This window comes from Anopheles arabiensis, chromosome 2, assembly GCF_016920715.1.
Source record: "Anopheles arabiensis isolate DONGOLA chromosome 2, AaraD3, whole genome shotgun sequence".
NCBI lineage: Eukaryota > Metazoa > Arthropoda > Insecta > Diptera > Culicidae > Anopheles > Anopheles arabiensis.
The window spans coordinates 12,253,457-12,269,845 of record NC_053517.1 but is presented as its reverse complement, the minus strand read 5'-3'; the positions used below and the strand labels follow the sequence as shown (position 1 = coordinate 12,269,845).

Sequence of the window (16,389 nt, the reverse complement as noted above, 5' to 3'; positions counted from 1 at the left end):
TACTTAATACTTGATTCTGCACCTGATGTTTCTAGCCGATTGTTGAGAGCAGTATCACCTCAAACGTCAGGTCCCCAGCTCGCGGTACTATTCGTTGGTCGTCCCCAAAACCCATGAGGATTAAAATTGAAACACATCGTTCGCGTATGAAGCAAACGCCGAAACCGTTGTTAAAGAGTGTATCTCCAAGCTACGATAGTAATGGTACAGGGATTAAAGAGAGCAAAGAGCCCGCTTCTGTCCGACACCGGTCATACACTGCCCAGAGGACAAAGTTTGGTGAAATTGATACGCTTTTTGTCGGTGTATTGAGAATGGCTACTTAAGCTAATCGGTATCTTTTGTTTGAATAAACAATGATGGTCGATGTACAAGTTCCTAATGAATAAATGACGATATCATGTTCAAAACGAAACATGACACAATGATAGCCGGTCTTTTTAAATGAATGTTTAGGGTTTTGTTACATTAAAATATCAAAATAATATGAGTTATCAAACACAAAACAATTTTCTATTAAAATAATGGTAGCATAGTGTGCTAGAAAAGCTACCCTTAAAATACATTCTACTAGGCTATCTACATCCTCTTTAACGCATCTTCAATTGGTCCCCACATGCACTTTAAAATGGTAAAAATCTCAATCAATTCTTCCTTCCTCCCGATACGGTTCCTTTCCAAATTATCCCCAAAGCAAAACTCAAGCCCCCAAAACCAAGTGTAAAATGGAGTCGAAAAAGTCCCACCAACTAACATAGCTACCCAAAACGCCGACTGGCGAAAGAAAAACGCCAACTAGCCAACCGTGCCCTTAGAGGGGAAAACTTTGCCACCCAAATGTGCCCACCGCTGGTGCGAAGCGAAAATGAAGGTCCCTGGTAACACGGTCACCTACCACCATCGCCAAATCCGTCCACCCTACCGCTCCCCCATCGAAAGCCCAGTAACGAAGCGGAAAACTTGAGTTCGCTGGCTGGTTGGTACTTCTTCCCATACCTCCACATTTCAGCCTAGCGCCCCTCTTTGATGGCACTAGCACGCTTTGGCTTTAGGACTTTGTGGCGGATTGGCGTTAGGGTGGGGAAATGGAAGCCACGTCGTAGTTACCGAGGCCGATTGCGGAATGTCACAGGTGTAGTGTCTCTGTGTGTCTCTGTGTGTGTTTGCGTACCGTATAGGAATCCAAGGCCGCAACCACATTGGATATTGCTTGAGGGTTTTGCACGAAGACATCCCCGTAGTCGAGAAAGCCCGGGAGGAGGTGGAATAGATTTATTACTGCACCAAAAATTCACCCTCTCCAGTAGGACACGGTGGGGTCGGTGTGGACTCCGGCGCTCCAACGAGGGGCGACCAAGTGCGCACGGCATAGAAGCACACTCCCGACAAAGACCTCCTCTGTCCCTCGGTTCTCGAAACCCCCGGAGCTAAAACCACAGTCTCAAACGGTCTGCACCTCCGGCATGGGGCTGCTGCTGCTGCTGCTGCACATGCCGAAGGAATTAAATTCCCAATTTAAATTTATTCACTTCAGCGGTCCACCACGTTCACGGTGCATACACACACATTGACGATGACAACCCTGGAGGACTGGAACGAAAGGAAGCCTGGGTGGTAAACGACAGTTGGCAATGAATTTGCTGGAACCAGTGCCACCGGTGTGCGGGAGAGCTGGCCATTGGGTTTAATAATAGCACCACACACACAACGGATACACTAAAAATTGGATGGTTCGCCTCAAAATTAGACCAATCGAAAGTTTTGCCAATGGCAGGGTTGCCCTCATTTTCCGATATGCTCCCGCGATGCATGGGGAAACGGAAACCCATCCCGTACTCCAAGAATGGAGCAAACGTGACTGCTTTGCATATGAAGAGAATAAAATGAAGAAAGTAATCCCGTCCCGAAAGGTTGAATAAGTTGATCGTTCTTTAACCCATTTTTTTTTTTTTGGCAGACAACACTACGTCTCTGAAGTGCACAAGTTTGAAGAATTCAAGACATAGTGGTAACCCTAATTTAGCCACTTCTTCAAACTCCCGAACCGCAGCGTAATGGGTGTGGAAACTCGGACATAAAGGACACCGATGGGTTGGGGAGAGGGAGTTTTGGGGCCTCGTGAATACGTGACGAGTGACCGAGAGACCGAGTTTGTTTTGAAGCACTTTGCGTTTATTGAGATAGGACACGTCCCGAAACGGGCCTAGCTACGGTTAGCTACGGCGGGTCGGTCAGTCAGTTGGGAGCGCGAACGATTTCACCCACCTGCCGGATGGGTATGGAAGTGGCCGACCCTGGACAAACAGAGTGGAACAGTTGCCGGCTAGAATTAGACCATTCGCACGAGAGGCAACGGTTTCCGTTCATCTGCTACCCCCAATACGAAACACAACAAACCGAACCGGGCATGAGATGTTTTCGGAAAGACGGGAACGACAACCAAACCCGGAAAAGCTCCCGGCGCATAAATATGAGATCGATGATCCTCCTTTCGAGCCCGCGAACGTTCGGTTCGGGACGGGCAATCCAGCTGACCCAGAGACGGGAATCATCCCAAAAGCGCGCGAACGTGCCATTTCTGATTGGACTACATTCGGTCAACTGTGGCCCGAGTTTCATGCAAACGATACGATGCGATCCGCATACCTAACGAGCCCGCCGGCATGGAAAACATTGTTTTTGCGAGAATCTTCCACCTTGGCGGGCACCACGCAACGGCCAAAGCCAAATATTGTCCTTTAACGGTAGTACGCACCGGGTTCAGACTGTTCGCTATGTGTGCAACGAGTTCATTGAGCGTCAACTACTACTAGGGGCAATGTTGGAGTACATGAAGAAGCTAAAGCGTTGTAGGTTATGTGTGTTCGAAGTATAGGTAACTCAAATGTCTTTCAATTAAGGTTTCAATTAAGCTACCTTCCAACACAATTCAACGCAATATTGAGTACTCTAATGATCAGTTTTGAAAAGTAGAACCTAGCGTTCACAATTCAATATCAATAGTTACAATGGATCCGCCTGCATGGTACTAATAAGTTTCGAAACTACTTTAGGCCGGCATGACCTCGTAGGTCGTTACGCTAAGAGGAAGAAGTTACAATGGATTTATTCTTAATTCAATACAAAACAACTATCAATTTTATGCAATCAATCGTGCTCAAACGATGACACTAAAGTCGCATCCAGAATGAGTTTTTCACACTTCCTTCCTCTTACGAATGTTGTATAGAAACGAAACCGAAGCTAGTTATTCTATCCTCTCGTTCTGCCCCAATATACCTGAGCAATGCTCTTGGGCACGCACTTATTATCGAGAATAGCATCAACTAATAGTCCATAATGACACGATACGGGCCCGGTCTAGTTGCCACGTGATTTTCCAAGATCGTGAGCAACAAAGTAAAGCTAGCGCGGCACGAATGATGGTTTAGCGTGGTTTGCAAGTGTTTGTTTTAGTTGGAAGTGATGGTGGAAGTTTAATCTCTGCATATCTGCATTGCTAAGATATGGCAATATCGAAAATTTGAACTCAGCTGAGCAAAAATTTTCTCCCAAGAATGCCTTGCTATTGCAACAGCTAGTTAAATAGTAGCTAATTTATGTTAAACAAAACAAAACAGATCGATTATATTAACACATTTTTTAACATTCTAACGATATGAAATAATTCTAAATGAACTCCACTTAAACCATGAAACCAAATAGGTACAAATCAAACAAATTCCAACTGCAAATGAGCTTCCACTAGAACGTTCAAACAAAAACCCCCGAATCTCCAATTAAAATGACACCAACGCACACGCAATACCATAATTCCATTGATTTGATTATCTAATAGGTGTAACTAATTCGCAATTATTCTGAATCGCCCGTTCAAAATTTGCCCCCCACCGAATGTTCAATAAGCGTGCCCACCGGCCCGAAAACCGCATCCGATCTAATTGGATAAATAAATGAACCCGATCAATCGAGGTACGAGCAGCTTTCACTTCGGCCCGATTCAAATAATCACTTGACCACGGTGGTGTCCACGGCCATTCTAATTTCATTTTTAACCGAAACGCGACAATTATAATGTGGACCAATACCGTATTTATGGAATCCGATTTCGTTGCTGTAGCAGCCCGCATGCATTCAAATGGGTTCCAGTTTTGCGTGACGTGTCATTGTGTGGTGGATCGTGACTGATTTGCCTATTGAGAGTTGAATTGTTTGTTTTTTTCCCCTACTGGATGCAAAGTTCGCTACTGTTGTGAAGCTAATGAAATGAGATTAGACTGCTCTTTTTTGCTGCTGGGAAAAAGATGGACGATGGGTTAGCTTTCAGCGTCACATTCATATGATTTGTCAGCTCCCATGGCTGTATGTGCGAGTCTCACCACCACTATTGATTCGAAAGTTTGTGGTAGCAGCAATTCACATGCCGAGCTCCAATTTCACGCACGTGATTTCAGCCAAACTTTTGGGTTCTGCGGGCCCGAGTTGGGGAAACAGAACACATTCCACAGCTCTCGCTGGCTTTTTTCCATGCTAAAACCTGTCGATCACAGGAACGTTCCCTGCGCTGAAATGATGTTTTTCGCTGCGGGACCTTTTGTTTTGGCTTAACTTTGGCACAAACCCATCTGCACACACAGCACCACTGGGTGGAAGGGGGAATTTGGGGGCAGGTTTCATTGGCAAGCGCACCGGTACCAAATTCACGACACAAAATCAAACAAAAACGCGAGAACCACGTACACATCGTTGCAGCGTTGCGTGTCCGCTAGCCGGGAAAAGCTCCGGGATATTCGCTCAGCTTTCCGCCCACGTACCTTTCATTATTTTCACCTTTAATTTCATTAAATTTATCATCGAGTTCTGGGCGAGCAACAACAACACGCTACGGTGCGGCTAAGGGCGCAAAGGCGCCCCGAAGTTGTTGTTCGTTTTCGGAAAGGGTTTCTTGTTTTATTTTTTTATTTTGTGAATTTCGCACACCGCGCTACGAGTTTTGGAAACGATACAAGTAGATAAGTAAAAATCAAGAGGGGAGGAAAACATGTCTAGCTTACACTACATTTCCCCGAAAGCTTATCACGGTCCTGCTGCTACTGCTGGAAAAGGATTCTTTTAGCAACATTCGTACGAGCAATCCCCTTGGCAGCGCATTTCTTTTGGGGATGCATTTCATTTCCGGTTTAATTCGTGGAAAAATACGCTACCCGTATGCCGAGTCCAGTGCCGTGTCGGTGTTTTCCATTGAAAGAGAATGTGCTTAATTTCATTCTGGCCACACCACCTCTTCCGGGATCCTCTGCTAGCAAAAGGAAACAATTTAATTTCACAAAATCCTGATAGAAAAAACGTTTTCAGGAGAGGGTTTATGGGAAATTGGGAAAATTAAACCTTACATTGTTACTTTTAGCCGATAACTATGCAAACTAATCACGTAACTAGCATAAATAACATCGGTGCTTAGTCGGTTGTACCACCCGTGAACCGCATTTTTCAATTAACTGCATTTGAATCCAATTCGTACATGTGCGCGATTACGACGCTTAACGATAATTATATATTTTGTGAAGCCATACCACGAATTGTAAGCGATGAATAAAATATTGTTTTTTTTTAGGGAAATTGCACAACAATTTTCCTGTGTTCCTAAATTTACAACAACAATAAATTATACAACGACTCATATGACAAGCTTTACTGAGATAAGAGTTATATCAGGAGCGTAATAATATCCCTTCAATTATTTAAATAATAATTCAACGTCCTCCTTCCTTCACGTTCCTTTGTGATACAATTACAAAATTAATCGTACCATCCATTCAAGAATGCAAATGATTCGACTTTTAACGTACGCAGCTCCAAAATTCTCTCGTACGAGCAATCCGTCGCAGTAATTTGTAAAAAAAAACACAACCACACAAACCCACATATCCTGCGGGACGCGATTGATTATTCCTCATTCGTATGCAACACCCCGTTTCGAAAATGCTGCACTTCAATCCCACGTGCAGCAGCCTTCTAGCGCGAATTTAAAATTCCGTCTGTGTCCAGCGCTCTGTCGCTGTGACATACTCGCACATTAAAAACCGAAAACAAAACGAAACGAAAAAGTAACTCTACTCGACGCACCAACGCACCAACCATCCGCGCCTATCATTAAACCGCACTACACCTGCTCACCACCCCTTTTTTCAATGCCAAGGTTTTTCGGGCGCCCTGCCGTACATTGTCGTAGCGTATCTCTCATTTCACTTTGACTCCACAGCCAGACACGGCTGATTTCAATGATGCGAAGAAATGAGGCAAATACACAAGAAGAAACACTTACGCACACCGGTACCGGCATCGCTCACGTACTATCTCTGTTCTTCGATGGTGGGAGGAATCGAAATTCCAGCTGTGATCCGGCTACTACCCGTCGTATCGAACCGAATCCCCGGCGATCGGTGAACTTACCTGTTGAGTAGAAGAAACGGGAAAGCAAGAGAGGAAATTGAATTCGGCGCTCCGGTATGAAGTATTACGAATTTTGAATACAATCGATGGAAGGAACAAACAAACACAAAAAAGGTTGATGAAAGCTAGGTACGCATGCTGATGGAACGAAAGAAAGATGAGCGAAACAATCGACATCGAATCAAACGCAAAGTGCTGTTGTCGGTCGATATCGTCGTCAAGTGATCAATTTTCTTGGAAGAATGTCAAATGAAGCGTAAACCGATCACGTACAACATCACATTCGTATTTATGCGGCTGTGTTAGCATCGGTATTAGTTTTGATTAACTCGCCTACACACGTTTACATATAGACCCATTCAAGTGTAAGGTTGATTGTATGGTAGGGTCTTAACATGGTTAATGAAGTGTATGTTTTTCCTTAAAAATTGTACACATAAATCTGTATCATGAAAAATTTGCTAAAATTCTGCATTATTGTTTTGCCCATTGACAACAAAAGCCAAATGAAATACCAAGGATACGTGTTTTTTTTTTCATTTTCAATCTTAAAGCCACGCACTAGTCATACCGCTTCCAAGAGCTTCGAGACGGCCACGGTGTGCCATTGAAACGATAAGAGGAAGAGCGTACCGAAAGGTACTCTACTATCGTGCAATATCTTCCAACCCCATCTGGCAACTGTCCAACCCTCTAAATCGCTTCGTGTTCTCGATCTTAATGCAGCTTAACCTTTACATACCCGTGCCTTCTTACACCCTTGTCAAGATAAAGCAATTCACATTTCAACCGGTCGATTAGATGGGTTGCAGTTTGCAGGACAAAACAACTAATGAACTCTTTCCCAGTTTCTTATACGACCCGGGCACGAAAGGGCAGCAAGCATCCGGCCCCGTCTTGGCGCTCAGCAAAGTAATTGCGATATTCTTTTAGCGAATGTTGATAATGGGTGAAGTAGATTGCATTGCTCTTTACACGACAAGCTGCAAATTAGTGTGTATGGTTTTTTTTTGCCAAAAGGACTACAAGCACGATGTCACTAAAGCGGATGAAAGTGAACCACAACATTAAGAATGAAATGTTCTCCATGAGCGTAACTTGTATGAGAAAGAGAGAGTGAGTGTGTACTTGAAATAATAAGAAGAGTTTTCTATTGCTACATATTGCTTATAAGAACAAGAAGAGACCTTAACGATAATTACTGCACAACTTTATTCAGAAGGTTATGATTGAAAAAATGTTCCCATTTTACGTTCCGATGTTGAATGAGCAAAAGAGAAATAAACAATTTCCATCAAATGGTTAAGTGTCTGACTTGGTACAGACACGCACACACACAAATACAACTTCTTTCATTAACACACCGGTAACGCCGTGAAAACGCCGTCCTCATCAAAATGAGGTGTAATGCAAGGGACCGTACCGTCGTGCTCGTTTCCTTGATACGCCTTTTCCACGACAACTTTTCCGTCCACTTTTTGCAGTCAACCGTGTACTAATTGAAAATATATTAAACTTTCCCCATTTAGTTGCCTATCGCCCGATCCACCCCCGGAGGCTTGCAAGATCCCGGGCTGGTGATGGTCAGCCACAGAATGGTGACATAAGAAGCTCGCAGCGTACACCTTTTTGCTGAAGCGGTTTCATCACCACCAGACCAGAACAGCCTTGTCAGGGGAACGGAGGGAGATTCCTCTGGTCCTGTTAATTCTTCACCCGTCTCCCGATTGATGAGATCATACTTTACGACTGTTTTGTAACTTTCACCATCTTTATTGTGAAGCCTCTTTTTCCCCCAAACAGCAAGCGGTTGAGTTCGATGTAGTTTGTTTACTCATGGACTACACGGTCCGGGAAGTTCTTAAGATACAACTGATCCACAAGGCATTCATAATGACGAATAGGAGCAACAAACATTTAATACATTGATAATTGATTATACCCAAATCTTGTTTAAATCCCGTCCCGCATTAATGTTTGTGAATGTCAACAAGTGAAGCTGAAATAACATCGTTATAAACAGGACGAACAGAGCTAAACGCAACGGAAAATAGAATCATCTCTTTAACGTGAATCGAATTAGAAACATCACATAAGATAAAAATAAGCACGAGCGAAATGCATAATTAAACCGTACTTCAAAGCTCCTTTGAAGTGAGTTTACCGGTAACGTGTTTACAAGAATGGAATGTTACATGTTACATGAGCAAACATATGGTTCATAGTATTGCGTATTACATATCACATGAACCGTTAGATTCTCTTGATATTTTAAAATTAAGCAAAAGTATACTCTTAAACATCTCTTCACTAGTCCATCAGCAAGTTTATAATACAAACAAAAGTTATGCAGTAAATATTTAATACACAATTTAACGCCAAGTCATCGAGCGAAAACCACACCCTGTATATCTCGCTCGTTCCAGGTAGCTGAGAGTTGCAAATGTTTTCCTATTTGTCCTGTGTTTTCCCTTCCCACTGTGCTGTACGTACCTACACCAACTAATCACCAATTTGTTCGCGTCCGTGAGTTTAGCGTACACATTGCCCTGCCCTCCCCTCCCTTCATACCAACACCCAACCCCGCACCAGTGTTGCGAGCAATCTTGCCAAAAAGTTTCCGTTTTCGGTTCACTCGGCACACACACACACCACTCATATTCCATGTGCCCCGGAGAGCACACCAATTAGCACCGAGCGGTACACAAATATCATACGACGCCCACATTGCTGCCGGTATGGGGCGGTCTTACCAACCCCCCTACCAGAAACTCAAATTAAACTTTCAGCTAATAAGGTACATTCGCCGTCTTCACACCCGTACATCACACCGGCCGGCACCTGGTTCGGGGGTTGGGAAGCTGCCCGTACCGAAAAGCCTGTCGCTAAGATGCCCTTACGCTGACGACCCCCCAACCATTAACCGGTCAGGGTTATCTGCACGGTGCAAAATTCCTTCCATGGCGGCCGTAAGGCCAAGACAATGTATGACAAAGGATGTACACAATTTTCAAACTTTTTCCTTTTACCCAAAACCCATCCTCAGCATCCCCGGCTAAGTCATCAGACTTTTTATCCGGCAGCAGCAGCAGCGGTAGCAATGAAACAACTAGAAAACGGTAACCCCGGTGTCTTCGCAGGACCACCCCGACCACCACCGCCCAGCCGGATTATTTAGTATTCATACGTGCAACGTGACATCCCCTGGCTGGCGGAAGATTTGCGCCCGACCCGACGACACTCCACCGCCACACTGCGCTGTAATACGTAGACGCTTCCACCACAGAACATATATTGAGTTCAACGGCTGGGATGATGATGTCGTCCCGCCGCGGTACCAGGAAGTCGAGGGCGTACAGCAGCAAAGTTCCTCTGCTAGACGTCAACTTCAACATCCGCTGACAAGATGCACAGCCGGGCTCAGTTCCCAGCCCACCGAATGCCCCGATCTCCGCCGCACCCTCATCGAAGCTGCGTCATCAAGTTCACATTTTATTTCCCTCACCAACACTCTTATCCTTTGCATGGGGAGGGCGGCGGCAGGAGTTTGTTGCCCATATTCTTCACCCCGGTACGCCCCGGTAGCTGACAGTGTCTTCCGCCGTTGGTTGATCGTCGGGCCACCAGCTTCAGCTTCGCGTAGGAGCGAAAGTTTCCCAACTAGCTCACGTGCGGCTCACGTAACTGGAGCACAAACATATTTCAAACTGTGTGTGTGTGAGGAGTATGTTCCCTCGACCGGCTCAATCTCCCCCTGAAGAGGGATTTCGTTTAGATCCTTTGCCGAAGAAAGTACGACGCAGATTTTATCCCGAAACATTCCGAACAGATTCGGTGACCCCAAAAATCTACACAACTTTGTAGTTTTTTTTTTCTTTTCTTCATAGTGGCGTTTGACGAACTTTGGCCCCGAAGCATTACTGGACAACTTCCAGAAGGCGGAAATGAATCGAAAAGTTTTCCGAATGTCACAACGGTTGACAGCATTCGCTGTGTCCGTCCGTCATCCGCCAGTCAATGTATCGAAGCGTTCATTTCGTCAGGAAAGCTTAACGCGTTGTTTTCATTCCATGCAATCATCCACTCCACTATGGTAGCGTACGAAGGGCCTTTTCTCGGGACGCTCAGAAAACATAGAACAAGATTATCCATTGAAGCAAACTTCCGACCAATGGACAAGCTTTCGACTCCCTCTGAATGGTCCAAACTTATGGAGGTTTTCCTTTAGGCGTATCAGGTGATCTGATGTGAATTAAATAGATTGTACAAGTATTTGCTGTGAGAGGTACATTCAGAAGCAATATCTTTGCTCGAATATCTTTGGAATACAGCTAACAGATGTAGATAACAAACACTTAAAAAGACTTAAAAAAAACTTTATTTGACTTATATTTTCGATGACTTCTTCAATATACTGCATTTAAAGTTTAAAGCTTTACTAGTTCGTTTGTATATTACCTGAACCATACCAGCTGCTTTAAATTGATCCAATGATTCTATATCAATTAAATATAATTGAAATTTTCAGACCAAATGTTACTAAAAAGCACCATAAAAACCTACATAGACTATAACCGAAGAACTTCCAGCAGAGCCAGGAACGAGCCACCGGAGCCGCTTACAAGTGCACGTTCTACACTTCGGATCACTGATTGCACGCGGTCACCCGGCAGAAAAACCAATTTCCTATTACCGATGATTTATCGTCGGTAATTCACAACTACCACCGGACCGGGCCATCGGGTGCTTCGAAAGCGTGGTGGTACCCGGTGGTGGTTGTGGTACACGATTTCGATCAGCCTGCCAATGTCCGGAGTGCTGCTCCGGAGCAGGATCATGTTGAGCGTGCACCCCGAGAGTTGAGGTGACAATTTATTAACGTACGATTTATCGATTTGGATCTCCAGTCGTGTGTCGGGGCTTGAAACATGTAGTAAAAAGCTAGGTATAACTCCAGGCGTAGGAGAACTATTCACATGCTGCTGGCCTGAGACATAGAATCATTTCATTTAATCCTCTTTAGTTTGAACACCGAAAAACGGACGTTTGTAAGTACATAATTCAGTAGTTTGAGAATGTAACTTCAGTAGCAGAAATATGTGCTTATCGGTGACAAGAGTGATTATCAAACGTATTATATATCTTCTGTTTCGACTCTCGGCATTGTAAAATCTATTTGAAAGGCAAGGGCAATCCGTGAAATGCTATTCGAACCGATACTTAAATCCCATCATCTATACATGGCACACACATCCGTGTGGATATCAATTCAAATTTTCTACTTGAATAGTCTTTTACATGAAGCATAACATGAAGCATCCTGTTAATCCGGTGTTGCTTTGAAGATAGTTACGTTTACAGGTATAGAATTATTCCCAGGCAGACTATATTGATAAAGGCTTATCTAACGCTTGCTTTTGGACATCAATGCAACATTCACTTGAAACACAAAGTATACATTCCAAGAAAACACTAAGACTAATAAGAATGTTGCATCCAAGCGAACTCTAATCAGCTTGTCATTATTACACACTGGCTTTTTCGTTCGTGTAACAAACTCAGGCAGTAATAAACAACGACTCTTGTTTCGTTGTAGTGCCCTTCCTGCAGTGGCTCAGAATCACTGTTCCTTAGAATCGTTTTATAAGACACCACACCCTTCCAATTACCGTCTCACCTTCTCTCTCATCCCTATTCTGTAGCCCTCTGTAGCACTCGTATCGCATTCAACCCCAGCCCCATTCGCACCACTTATCTACGCAAATGCTCAAGTGTTGACATGAGCTTAATCTTCATCAGGCCAAAACAGACAAGTCGCAAGTTCTGCGCGAGAACGTTCGCGTATCTAGCCAGCCTATGGGGGCACACGCATTTGTGTGCCCATTATCACCTTCCAGGCACCCGGTCCGGTGGTGCGGTGTGGCCAAAAGTGCTCCGAAGAACCTCTGCCCACGTCCATGCCATCCTCTCGCTGCATACCGACACCACATGCAGAGGCCACAACGTTCCAGAGAGTCCACAACACAACGCGGAGAGGCAGGGGCTGAGCATAATTATCATTTTATTCGCATAAAATGCAAAATTTATTATAATAGTTCGTTAACATGGAATCGCTAGTTTATAAATTATTTATTAAGCGATGCCGAAACACCCGACGACGTGCGGCCATCTGTGTTCATAGGCGGTTGTGCAAAAAAAAAACACACAAAAAAGACGTGGAAGAGAAACACCACGCTAACGGAAGAATGAGGCTTAAGTAGGACAAACTGGATATATCACCCTGGTTCTTACGTTCGGCGTGCTCGCGAGTCTCCCGGCGACCACTTTCTACGGGAAGGTGTGTATGTGTGTGTGTGTTTCGAACAATCTGCGACGACGAACGTCGATTGTCCGGAAATGTGATGAAAGTGTGGTAAACCACCGCAAAAGAAACCGGCGACAGGCGAACGAGATCGACAACCCTCCCCAAAAGGTGGTATGCTACCGTGACAGCTATAGGCCACACACTGTATACCGCGCCCTACATGTAGAAGAAGCAACATACCCTCACACCAAGAAAGTCCCTTTCAATGCCAAAAGCCTTCAACCAAGACGCCTCAGTACGGTCGGGAAGGTTCTCCCAGCGTGTCTCGTGTGTATGTGTGTTTAGTATGCAAAGCAGTGTGCCCACCATTGTTGGGCGAGGAGTGAGCCCTTTTGCTTTGCACTTGCGATATGTCAGTGAACTGCGGGTGTTGGACAATGCTCTGCCTGCTCCAAAACATGGCTCACACACACACACACGCAACCCTCGGGGGAAATTTGCCGGCGTTTTTGCTTTCCTAATGCTACGATAGCTTGCAGTCGGAGATTTCGTCCCACCGAATGTGGTCCTCAGTTTTTTTTCCTGGACAATACACTTAAAGTGTGTGTAGTGTCCCTAAAGGTTAAGTTCCCTTTCGGGAGTCCACGGGAAATGAATCGAAGTGTACGCTTTTCGCGTGCCACTCCTCCAGAGCTCTATTCGCCTGTCGAACTACTTCAACGGTCACCTAACACGACAGAAGCGTGATGTAGATGAATGGTTAGAAAATGTTAATCATATCCTTATCCTTTGCCGCGTCCGTTCCCCATTTCCTCCCTTGTTATTCTGTGAGAAGACGGGTGCCAACATAAAAGCCTCATTGCCAGCGTGCTCATGCTCCTCAACCCCAAAAAAAGCCACTGCCAAAGTAGAAGGTTGAGGGGGGGGGGGAAAAGTATGGAATTTTATTAATCAAATTATGCCACCGACGGGAATTCGTGGCATTTTCGGTCAATCCTTCCAAAAAGTCTTCCTTTACCGCTGCTCACACTCTCTCTCTATCGTACGAAAATCACGCAGGGAGCGGCTTTTTGCATGGCCGTTATGTACTTGTCCGAGACAAAAGTTGTCCTTCCTAAGAGGGCTTCCTTTTGCCCGATTCCGGTTCCAATTATGCCCAGGCCGGCAACACAAATGGCCTACCCCCAGGACAAGAAGAAACTTTCCATTCGCACTTTGCTTAGTTTTTCCCTGTCGCTACCACGGCGTGCCTCGAAGTTGCCCCGTTTCGGTGCGGTTGTTGTTCTTCCCCACGCGAAACACGGCAACATTGTCGGTAAATCATTTTTTACGACTATTATGACGGGAAAATGGGAAGAAAGGGAAGAGGTTGTGGTTTTGGCGGGCACAGGACACACAACCGATACGCTCAAATCGTTGTGCCTGGCTAAAATCAGAACGCGCTCAAGCGGATGGCTCCACCGGTGAAGGGTATTCCGCTGAATTGACGCCAAAGCTACCGGGGGTGGAAGTATTAAGAGACCCTGGGCGATGGGGGCGCACGGGCGAGCGGTGGTCCTAATATTGGAAAAGTTTCTATTTAGTGTTCCAGTTCGTCGTCGTTACCTAATTCAAGCAGTGGGCAGAAATTACTCTGCCCGGAAGTACTCCGGTGCAGGCAACCTTTAACACACCTCTGGAATACACAAGAACGAGCGTGACATGTTTATGGAGAGGCGGTGGTGGTTCGGTTTAATCATTAGCGAATGAAACTACACATAAATAAGACCGTATAACATACACGACCACAGCGCATTGCCGGGTTTGGATTTATTCAACCTCCCAGGGTGTTTTGTACCATTTCTTACACTGACACAGAAAAACACACTGTAAGCGTTAGAAACAATCAAACCGAGTGGACATTCTTCAACCGTTCGAACCCGCACACAAAACATGCCGTTTTACAGATAAAGCCGACACTGGAAACATGCATGCTTGGTCCAAATGTCATCGTCGTAAAATAAATCGTTCATCCTTGTTCACCATACCACCATCATCACCGCGCTTTAGAAGACCAGCGCACATATCAGCAGACCGATGGTGGGAGTTGAGCAAAAAGAAAAGCAATCGCTTCTAGAAGGATGTCCTTTCCTGCTTTCGTTTTTACTAGCAAACTAGCAGCTAGAGATCCTCCAGCATGCCCGCGTTAGCCCGCTTTCACCGAAACCGCACCGAGAATACATTGTCGTCGTCGTCGTCGTCGTCTTTGGGCGAATTACACGAATTTCTTGCAGCGCCTGTATTTCCACCCCAGGATGGCACGGTAGAATAGTGGCACGCAACGCCCACAGGGTTTTACGCTCACAATTTACCGTGAAAAGGTGGCTGCGCAAAAAATTATCTAATAATTTCTCGCTCGCTTCCGTGCGATGTCAGAGAGTGTGCACCGAGGAAGAGACCATGTGCGCCTGGCGATGACAATTCGCCTTCCAGTCCGTTTTTTTCTTTCTGTTTCTTTCTACCCTCAACGACAGATCGCGCCAACGTTCGTGCCCCTGTGTAAGAAACGGGCCAGAGCAGAATGGTGACAATTTATACGAATTCTGGTTCCGATTTCTTATCCGCTTATCCGGCATTCTGGTTCCCAAGCATTCAAGTATCACAGGCAGTTGGCAATGTGCAGCACCACAGCGAGAGAGCTTTTCGTCGCTTACTTCGCAACCGAAACCGATGTCTGGACCCGCCTGGCTAAATCCCGGATTGCATCTCAAAAAAGCTGCCCGAAACGTCCGCGTGCTTTCCTTGTTCCGCGTGCTGGTACTGCTGTGAAGCTTCACTGTGTGGCAACGTACCGGTGCAAATAATATAAATCCAACCGATTCAACGGGGGAGGGGGGGGGCGCCGCTTGTCGGGACGAAGGGGCGGGGCGGCGCGGGGACGTTCATTTGCTCATTTCATATTCATAAGGATTTAAAAATACACCTTAAAATATCTATCAAGCTGAATAAAACATGAAAACCGGGCGGCAAGGGATAGCACAATACACGAACCGGCTGATGATCATCGCCGCCATGATGATGATGATGATGATGATGGTGGTGAAGATACAATTTCAGGTACGATTCTCGCTCGGCTGTGCGAAACTAGTTCTTGGCTTGGAGCAGCTTTGCTTTCCCGGCTAGCTAAGGGCACCATCATGGGCACATTGCTGTATTGGTAAGATTTATTTGCAAGCTGAGACAAATCTTTTTGCCAGCCCGTTTAAGATGATGTTCAAGTTGGTGTTAATTTGTTTGGTATTTTCTTTTAAATGAAGTGCAACATTCTCATATAAAAACTTAAAAAAATGATACAGGCCTCAAGCTGGATTGAAAGAAAAGGACTATTCATTTCCGTTTTTCCCTTCAATTACTTCTGATTATAATTTTTTTTATTTCCCCATTCTATATCGCACGCAAGCAACAATCACCTACAATGTCTCCACATAAAAGTCCCACACACACACACGTTAGGCCTGTCCCGGAGATTTTCCTTTGCCTCCGTCATCTGTCTGGTGGCAGCGCATTCATGCAAACATATCATTCAAACATCGTCGTCCCGTCAGCCAGCGGGGGAAGCATCAGCCTACCAGCAAACGAATAAACGGTACGCG

At 45.2% G+C, this 16,389-nt stretch overlaps 1 protein-coding gene across 10 annotated transcripts in view; it reads right to left on the bottom strand.

Moving 5' to 3' along the window:
* Positions 1-16,389, bottom strand: part of LOC120900402 (uncharacterized protein CG43867) — a 184,787-nt gene that overhangs the window by 147,160 nt on the left and 21,238 nt on the right. Inside the window, exon 2 of one of the 10 annotated variants that reach the window (XM_040307363.1) lies at positions 6,326-6,453. The exons of the other annotated variants lie outside the window; for them this stretch is intronic. The gene's annotated coding sequence lies outside the window, so the exon portion shown is untranslated. The remainder of the gene's footprint in view (positions 1-6,325; positions 6,454-16,389) is intronic. 10 annotated transcript variants of the gene reach the window in all.